A 10,415-nucleotide genomic window follows, 5' to 3' on the forward strand; every position below is an offset into this window, starting at 1 on the left:
GCATAAACTGTTGATTAGCCCTGAGTGTTGTCAGCCTTGCAAATATCTGCCGTCTTGCAAACCAAATCTCAGAGCTGAGCCAAACCCCTCTTTAACCCAATGGGTCGCCACATTTTGGTGTTCATGTTTCAGTATGACGTTGATTTGACATGAGAAACTCCTGCCAGGGAAGACTTGAAATTCAATATTCCAAAATGAAGAAGATTTGAATAGTAAATTGCTTTTGGTCTCCGCATAAAAGTCAGGACAATAGCAGCATTCATGATGCCAACTAGACCCTCAATACGCTGGAATAAAACGAAAAAGAAAATCCTAATAATACATAGTCACAACGAAATTTCTTTGGAATGAAGCGATCTGATATCCTTCAAAGTCTCAGGCAAGGCCTACTTTCCCTTTTATTTCTTTTGTTTCCTATTTGTGTAAGAGAGCACGGCTTTCATTCAGATCAGAAACATAGTTATAAAGCATCAATCTGTTAATAGCCGGGGGAAACTGAAGGAGGTGCATTCACAGGTCATGGCTTCATCTGCGACTGGTTAATGAAAGAAAATCAAAGAAAAGTTACAAATAATGGACGAAAAAGAGACAGCAGGGATACCAGGTTTATAATGAGACAAAAGATGTTCTGTAGCTAACTAAATAATAATAAATTGACAATGAGGTCTAATGATTCGCTCTCTGGATCGATCTGGATCAGTTTGAACTGTTCTTACGTTGTGTTAGACACATTGAGAACAGTTTAAATAATGGTACTTCAATTATAAAAATTAAAAAAATATTCAATTAAACAAGGTTTATTGTGTAATGGATTAAATTCATTTATTTCCTCAAAATTCAACACAATACCCCATAATGACAATGTGAAAAAATATTTTTGAAATTGTAGCAAACCTATTAAAAAATAAAAAACCTGAAGAATCACATGTACATAAGTATTCACAGCTTTTGCTGTAAAGGCCTAAATTGAGCTCAGGTACATTCTGTTTTCACTGATCATTCTTGAGATGTTTCAGCAGTTTCATTAGAGTTCACTTGTGGGAAATGCATTTGATTGGACATGATTTGAAAAGGAATACACCTGTCTATATAAGGTCCCAGGGTTGGTAGTGCATGTCAAAGCACAAACCAAGCTGTAAGACAAAGAAACTGTCTGAAGACTTCCGAAACAGGATTTTCTTAAGGCACAAGGATGTGGAAGGTTACAGAAAAAAATCTGCAGCTCTGAAAGTTTCAATGAGCACAGTGGCCTCCATCAACCGTAAGTTGAAGATGTTTGGAACCACAAGGACTTTTCCTAAAGCTGTCCGGCCATCTAAGCTGAGTGATCGGGGTGAAGGGTATTAGTCAGGGAGGTGAACAATAAGTCGATTGTCTTTCTGTCTAAACTCCAGCATTCTTCTGTTGAGAGAGGAGCAATATCAGAAGGACAACCATCTGTGCAGCAATCCACCAATCAGACCTGTATGATAGAGTGGCCAGACGGAAGCCACACCCTGCCAGGAATTTGACAAAAGGCATCTGAAGGACTCTCAGACCATAAGGAACAAAATTCTCTGGTCTGATGAGACTAAAATTAAACTCTTTGGAGTGAATGTCAGGCATTACGTTTAGAGAAAATCAGGCACAGTGAAGCATGGTGGTGGCAGCATCATGCTGTGGGGATGTTTTTCAGCAGCAGGAACTGGAAGACTAGTCAGGATAGAGGGAAAGATGAATGCAGAAATGTACAGAGACATCCTGAATAAAAACCTGCTTCAGAGTGCTCTTGACCTCAGGCTGGGGCGACGGTTCATCCTCCAGCAGGGCAGGGACAAGTCAAATCTGACCGATTTACAACTTAAATCACTCATACATATTGTGATTTACATCTGATTGCCTCAATGCCTTATGATATCCTCCACACTATGCATCTGAACATATAAAAGTAATGATAATCTCTTTCATTGAATTTTGAGTGTTTTAATCAACTTTGTTACACCTGTGGATCACTCACTCACTCATTTCCGACTGAACAATGGCTTTAGCAAGTACACATCTCTTTTACGCGCTTATGTGCTGATCCTCCAGCCTGATGTCACAATTAAACATTTTAGGAAACTATTTTATGTTTTGTCAGTTTAGTGGCTAATTTATACGAGTTCGGGCGTACAAAATTGTATGATTTTTAAAAGGAGGCGTGGCACCCAAACTCACCCCTAAACCCAATCATCATTAGAGATAAGCAAATTGTGCAAAACTGTATGAATGAGATCATAAAAATTCATATGGATTAGCTACTAAACCAATAAGTTATGAATTGCCATGAAAGTGTTGAATCCTCCAACGTGAATCAACTTCCTGATAAAACAGTGTATCATATCTTCACAGTCTAGGTGTCTGTTATGTGACTCTACCTGTTTCTTTCTTTCTTTCTTTCTTTCTTTCTTTCTTTCTTTCTTTCTTTCTTTCTTTCTTTCTTTCTTTCTTTCTTTCTTTCTTTCTTTCTTAGCAGGAGCACTTTTGGCTTAGCTTAGCAACAGTTATTGAATTATATTAGACCGTTATCATCTCACTCAAAAATGACCAAAGTATAACTAGTGCTAGTTCTGTTTCCATGCTCACCGTATATACCCTCAGACACTATTCCCTATATTAGTACACTTGAAGGACTGAAAATTTGATCACTCAGAACACGTGAAAGGATAGCATTTTGTTTGTGCTTTGCTGGTTGATAAATCATTCAGATGAATTAAAATTTTAATTTCTTTGGTCAGGCCCTGTGAAAGTTATTTTAGCGTGCTGTCTATTATTAATGAAACAATATATTTAGACTTTTGTCATTTGTTGTTCATTTTGTAATATATTTTCAGCGCCTATTTTTATTTTCGTTGCAGTTATTTTGTCTAATTCTGTAAATTCATGTTAAACACTACTTTGAGACATTGTTCACAGGTAAGAATGTTGAATAAAAAATTTGTGGAGGAAAATTATTTTTGTGCTAATATAAGAACAGTTAAAACAGATCGGTCAATTTTGACCGGGAACACTTAAGTAGGGGGCAGGATGTGAACACGACAGGAGAGTTAAAAGCACTAGTCACTGACAAACCATCTATCAATATGGCAATTCTTATTACAAACACAGCTTCTACACCAAGAAACATCTTCTAAATCCAGACATACATGCTGGATACACCCCGATCAAATTAAATTGACAGTTTAATCACTCTAGCGATCAGTGTCTGGCCCAGAGTGGGGAAATTTTTTATTTTTATTTTTTCAATAAAACTGGACTAGAGAAACAGATGAAGGGAAAAGGAAGGAAAAAGAGCTCTGCCTGGTCTTGTGCCCACAGGAATTATTCTTCTGAACATCCAGCACTGATCGCTGTAGGAAGCAGGAAAAAATGGCAGGGCTCAGAATTTTGCCCGGTGCCAGGAAAATCAAAGTGAAAGTAAAGTGAATGTGGCTCTAGAAATATACAAAGCCCTTGAGCAGAGCTGGAGAAAGACTCTTACACAACAGCAGGTGCAGCATGAAGCAGGATATGAACTAGATTGAATCTGCTGCACGACTTTATATTCAATCCAAAATCAAATCAAAATTTGTTTAAAGGATTGAACACCCGCTTGAGCTTGTTACTAATCCACATTAGTATAAAATGTTACACACTGAACAGCTGAAATTAGAATTATTAGCCCCCCTGTTTATTTTTTCCCCAATTTCTGTTTAATTGTAGGAAGATTTTTTCAACACATTTCTAAACATATTTTTAATAATTAAATAAGTATGAAACATATTTTAGTAATTTTAATAACAATTTCTTTTATCTTTGCCATTATGACAATACATAATATTTGACCAGATATTTTTCAGGACACCTAGTATTCAGCTTAAAGGACAATTTAAAAGCTTAACTCGTTTAATTGGGCTAATTACTGTAGGCAGGTTAGGGTGATTATGCAAGTCATTGTATATCAATAGTTTGCTCTGTAAACAATTGGAAAATATATATATATATATATATATATATATATATATATATATATATATATATATATATATATATATATATATATATATATATATATATATATATATATATATATATATAGCTTAAGGGGCTAATAGTAATATTGACCTTAAAATGACTTAAAAAAATTCAACTGCTTTTATCCTAGCCGAAATAAAACAAATAAAACTTTATATAGAAGAAATAATATTATTGAAAATACTGTAAACATTTCCTTGCTCTGATAAACATCATTTGGAAAAAGAGACAAAAAAATTAAAAAGGGCACTAATATATCTGAATTAAATAAAATGTCTAAACAGTAGATTATATGGTTTTCATCTCTTTTGAATGACAAATTATAAATTTGATTAAATATTTTATATATGTTAATATTTGTAAATCACAGTATTATATATTAAAATAACATGTAATATAATTAACAGTAACTTACCAAATATAGTGGAAATTCATAATTTGTCCAATATGCATAAAATGTCTTAATATTTTCTGAATATTTTATATATTATTACATTGTGTACCTTACAATTTTCTTACAATTTCAGGGCATTAGACAAACATTTCCTAACATTATAGCGTCAAAAAAACAGATAATATTTTTGTTGAGTATATTTCTTAAAGTTAGGACCAATAATTGTTCAAATACCCCAAATGCTACTAAATTGAATAATTTAGGAGCTATATAAAATTGTAAAAAAATGCTACAGAAATTACTCATCTTTTATACACAGTGTTAGGGTGTATGAATAAAAAATGCATGTAACATTAATTTACCACTTTTTGCGCTCTGAAAAAAATTCACCATAAAATGTTTTCATATTTTATTACACAACCTAATTTTGTTATAGTTTTAAGATAATTTACAAAATGTAATACTAATTTTCCAAAAACTGCTTGCCAAGAAAAAAATATATTTGTTTAGTATATTTGTTAAGTATAAATTTAGGACCAAGTTTTGTATGTTAATAAATCAGTAGTGAATTCAAGAAATATAGGTGAAAAATGTAATATGAAAGCAAATCATTACAGTTCTTGAAATGTTTTCTAAAATTGGCCAAACAAATGCAACAAGATCATAATATTAATATAATTCTGAAATATCTGAGCAACATTAAAATATTTACTATCTGGTATATTCACTTTTTGTTTAAATTAAATGCAATACTATTTTAGGGCTGAAAATCATATAAAATCATATATACATATTTAAAAAAAACTTCACAATAAAGACAGATCTTTAAATGTTGGCGAAATAATTTACCTACCAAAATTACCCCAAAATAACAATACATAAGGACATAATGACATAATAAATCACAAATATGTTGCACACTCCCATTCAGATCAACATCAATTCGTTTATCAATTTTATTTCCTGTTCAGCACACATTATACACATACAGCACTCACCTCTCTCTCTCTCTCTCTCTCTGTCTCTGCCTCTGCTTTTCTCTCTCTCTGAGTGAGAAGTGAAGGAAGAAGATCCAGAAGACAGAAGCAGAAATTTGGTTCGGGGCTTCATGCTTTCCACTTATATGGGCAGGTAGGAGGAGCGAGGCAACTTCTCAAAGGAGGTGGGCAGAGGGGAAAAGAAAGAGAGAGAAAAACGAAAAAGAAAGAGGAAAAAAATCACGTCAGCCTTTAGGTTTAGAGCTGACAGTCACACACAGTAGCTGATGTTTATGCAGGCCAATTAAAGGGTAATTAAAAAAAAAACTATTTGACTCACAATGACACCAAAAGAACATTTCAATCAAATGTGGTTTTTAGGTAAAGTATCCTTGTAAGGTTAGTAATGTGTTTGCTATTGTCATTTACAGGATTCATTAGCCGCTTTAAAAGCTTGTTACCTTTTTTCTCAGGTACACTCATGGTGTTCAAAAAAAAAGAAAAAAATGTTCGATGGGTTATTTCAATGCAATTTTGGGTAAAATATGGACAAAGACATAGGTTAATTTCCTAAGCATTGTGCTTTAGCCCTGTTGTAAATTTTAGAAAAGTCCAAAGGTCACTTTTCTGCCCTAAAACTGATCTTGACACTTTGCCAGATGGTAGTTCAATTCAATTCAAATTAAGTGTATTTGTAGCGCTTTTCACAATAGTTATTGTTTCAAAGCAGCTTTACAAAAGGTGCACATTATTATATTACAATAAATAAATAACATTTTTAAGTGATTAATTACCTTTATTAGTTACTGTATACCCTAATAATTGAGACTACTTAAATAATTTGAGGAAAGTGTTTCCCTCAGTTTGAATAATAATCGACAACTCAATTAATTGAGTTGACCAAATGCGGTCTCTTTATTGAATTAACTTAAATGTTTAATTACAGATACCCTAAATGTTTAATGTTAAAAAGGCTAATAGATTAAACTTCAAAATTTTTCAGCTTTTATATTCTTTACTTACTTACTCCCAGGGGCGTTTATATCAAAGTTGATATTAAGCCACACTATGGTGTTTCGTGACATCTAATTTTTTTCGAGGTGGGTCGTTAGCCCATCGCTCAACCTTTCATCAGATGGGTTTAGGTAGTGACTCTGTCCTGCTGCGCTTCAGCAAAATTGAGCATCACAAGCAAAATGACCACCATCAGCGTGGTTGTCAAGGCAAAATTTCAAGCACAATCAATCATTTTAAACAGAAACATGGTGAATCATTTAAAGAAATTAAAATGTTATGTTCAATGAACTTAAAATAACAATTATTTATATTAACATCTATTTGTGTATTAGGTGCATTTGTTGTCCTTGAAGTTAGAAATGGTTGGCATCATCTCTTCACAGGTCTTGGATTTCATCAAGAGGCGTTGGACAATCACTAGAGGCCTTGGGATGGGCATCCCAAAGTGCAAATAGAGAACAAAAAAGTAATTATAGCGTAGCTGCTGTTCATTATGTATTTGAACAAGAGATATTAAATGTAGCATACACCCCGATTGACGCCCATTAATCGGCCTGATGGTGGCAATACAGAAGGCACTGTCATCAGATCCGGCTGTCACCTTGGTAAAAATTTTTAAATGGCCCTACAAAACATCCCCAACGTTTACCCATATTTCACCCAAATTGAGTTGATTCTGTCCTATTTGTCCTGCTCATAGGAAAAAAAACTGTTTCAATAAGTGGATTATAGACACTGAAGCAAATACCCACTGATATGACTGGCTTATGGCTTGAATAATTACGTTTTGTGCAGCTGTACGCCCACCATTACAGCTGTATGCCCACCTGCATGTAAACTCTGCATGTTTGACAGCCTATACTTCATAGATAGTTGCTGTTACTGCTGTAATTTAGGTTAAAAATAAATATTCAGTATATTTTAATTATCTGTACTGATAGACAAAGCAATAGCTGTACTGGATTTTGTGTAGTTTGTAAATGAAAATGCAGTAAAATTAAATGAACAAGGGCAAAGTTTTTACTAAGACAACTTGAATCATTCTAACTTTATAGTGGTCAATACAAAATCTGTGTTTTCTCCCACAGTATTTTGTTGTCTTTAAAGCATTTTTAATTTTGGTTTCACCTCTCGTTATATACCTACTGCAGTGTAATCAGCAGTGAAGCTAAACATGCAGTGATTTACTTCTGTGGAGACATACTGTATTTCATATTGACTCAATACACAGCCTGCTAATTTAGCAGACTGGCTTCACTAAAATCATCATTGACTTCATTGACTAAAGAGAAAGATTTGAGTTCTGAAACTTACAGGATGCGTTTATAGCGCAATTACCTTGTATATGTCAAAAGATCAAGGACATTTTTATTTCTCAGTTCATATCCCATTAAAAGCAGTCTGTGTTTTAATCATTAATCATGGTGCATCAAAAAAAAAAAGGCTAGACTGTTTGTATAACTTCACAAGTAAATATAATTTAAAATCCAGAGCAGTGCAGTTATTGTCTTTTTTCAATGTTTTGTTTATAAGGATTTCAGTGCTAGGAGTAGATGACCGAATATTGGAACTTGGTTCTAATGGGCCACATTGTTTTACACAAGAAATGTGTCTTGAACTTGTATTACCATTTTGCATATAGCAAATCAACAACTTTAATGTCGTCTTCCAGTAACGTTAAAATACTCTCTGTTCAAGGCTAATTGTATGGGTAGCACAAAGGTAAGTGCAGTGGGTAGCACAATCACCTTACAGAAAACAGGTCACTGGTTTAAGCCTCAGATAAGTCAGTTGGCATTTTTGTGAGGCATTTGCATGTTCTCCCCGTGCATGTGTGGGTTTCTATCGGGTGCTCCAGTTTCCCCCACAGTCCAAAGACATGCAGTATAGGTGAATTGAATAAGCTAAAATTGGTCGTACTGTATGTGTGTGAATGTTAGAGTGTATGGGTCTTTCCCAGTGTTGGGTTGCGGCTGGAAGGAAATCAACTGCATAAAACATATGCTGGATAAGTTGGCGGTTCATTTTCCTGTGGCTACCCCTAATAAATAAAGGGACTAGGCCAAAAAGTTAGTGAATGACTGAATGAATAAGCATTTTGACCAAATTCCTTATGTAAATTATTCACTTTCTCATTTGTTGAGCTCCTAAATCCTTATTTATAAATGAATGCTTCAGGGAATGATTAATTTAGCTATCTCTGCCATATGAAGATAAAAGAGGAATAGGAAAAAGCAATACTCCCTAATGAATTTACTCACTATTGTGCCCTTTTTCCCGAACTAAATGAATCAAAAAAACAATCACCTGTCGCCACCTACTGGCCTAATGATGAATTCTACAAAAAAGTTTCATCAAAAACTCTATTTTTCTTGTGTGTTCTTTTAAGTTAAATCAAGTTAAGCATTAATTAATCATTTTGTTACCATAACCACCTAAGTTTTGAATATATACTAGCAAAAAGTGGTTACTAAACGTTTAGCTATAAGTAACCATTGTTCATTTTCTTAGCAGGCATAATCATTAGCTATGTTTTGATCAAAACAAATTATTTTGAAACGATCCTTATTAGTGTTGTCTTTCCTGCTGTAAAATTAAATTACTTTAATCTGTGAGATTGGCGGCTGAATCCGGTGACTCACGCTAGCAGGTGGATGTAAACCTCCGGTTATTTCCCCTGTTTTGCAACAGTGTCAACTGACTGAGACGTCTGAACTATTTCTGCCACACAGCGGAAAAAGCAAACTTTTCAGGAGGTCGGGAACATTTTGTGAGCCAGGAGTCCTTGACATCTGTTCAAAAACAACTCGAAAATATTTGACTGAAATTACGTGTATTTATTTATCATTTCAAGCAAGTGACTGAGTCTGCTATTGAATTTGTTCGCTGCCCCCCTTTCACTGCAGAAACAGGAGAACACTGTTTCCAACACTTTTCCAGAGCGTGGCAAAAATCTTTCTTTTGGAAAAACAAATGTGCCAGATTTACAAGCAACAGCATTCCCTTTAAGCGGCTTATGCTATTGTGTCTTGTGGAATTTGGCCTTGTATGGTGGGATTTTATTTTCTGTTGCCTAGCTCTGCCAAACACGAGCCGTGTTTAATCATGTTGTTTAGATTCACATTGACTTAAACAGCAAAATCTTGTGTAGTGCTAACAATACTCAAATTAACAAATCATTCTTATGTGGAAAAACTATTTTATGGTGACTTACAGTGAGATAGTTTACATTCTCAAAATTCAGAGAGAGAGAGAGAGAGAGAGAGAGAGAGAGAGAGAGAAAGAAAGAGTTAAAATCAAAAACTGTAAAAAATGGTTGGTATTCATGATAACAGCTGCTGCTCATATAGTATAAAAGAGCGTTTCACAAATAAAAATGTTGTTGAGTAAATACACAAGCCTTTTAATGACTTTCCCTGTTGAGTCTAAACAGATGTTGTTGTACTGCAATTGTATTTAAACATTTTGCAAAACAAAATATTTTTCACATCATTCAGGTTTAGCCTACTTGACATCTTGATAAAAGCATGGATTGAATATTAGCCTTGATCATATATAAGTTAGGGCTTTAAGCTAATATGTGATGCATGAGTATTTTTGCATTTATAGATCACATTTAATTTATTAACATGAAAAAAACTGGACCTGAAAGGGATAGTTCACCCAAAAATGAAAACTCTGTCATAATTTACTTGTTTTACCTTCTATGGAAGTCAATAGTTGAGCTACTATTGGATTTGAGTTTTCTTTAAAATATATACACTCACGCTCCATTTTATTAGGTACACCTGTCTAATTGCTCGTATATGCAAATTTGTAATCAGCCAATAACATGGCTGCAACTTAATGCATTTAGACATAGTCAAGACAACCTGCTGCAGTTCAAACAGAGCATCAAAATGAGGTAGAAAGGCGATTGGTTGATTGGTTGTCGTGCCAGACAGGCTGGTCTGAGCATTTCAGAAACTGCTGATGTACTTAGATTTTAATGCACA

The 10,415-nt window shown here is 34.1% G+C and overlaps 1 protein-coding gene across 1 annotated transcript in view; it reads right to left on the bottom strand.

Annotated features, from left to right (window-relative positions):
• col8a1b (collagen, type VIII, alpha 1b) overlaps nt 1-10,149 on the bottom strand; it is a 25,987-nt gene extending 15,838 nt beyond the window's left edge. The window contains exons 1-2 of the mRNA XM_005161783.6: nt 10,122-10,149; nt 5,425-5,575 (exon numbers count right to left, since the gene is read on the bottom strand). The gene's annotated coding sequence lies outside the window, so the exon portion shown is untranslated. The remainder of the gene's footprint in view (nt 1-5,424; nt 5,576-10,121) is intronic.
• Between the last annotated feature and the right edge of the window lie 266 nt (nt 10,150-10,415).

This window comes from Danio rerio, chromosome 22 (genome assembly GCF_049306965.1).
Source record: "Danio rerio strain Tuebingen ecotype United States chromosome 22, GRCz12tu, whole genome shotgun sequence".
Classification (NCBI taxonomy): Eukaryota; Metazoa; Chordata; class Actinopteri; order Cypriniformes; family Danionidae; genus Danio; species Danio rerio.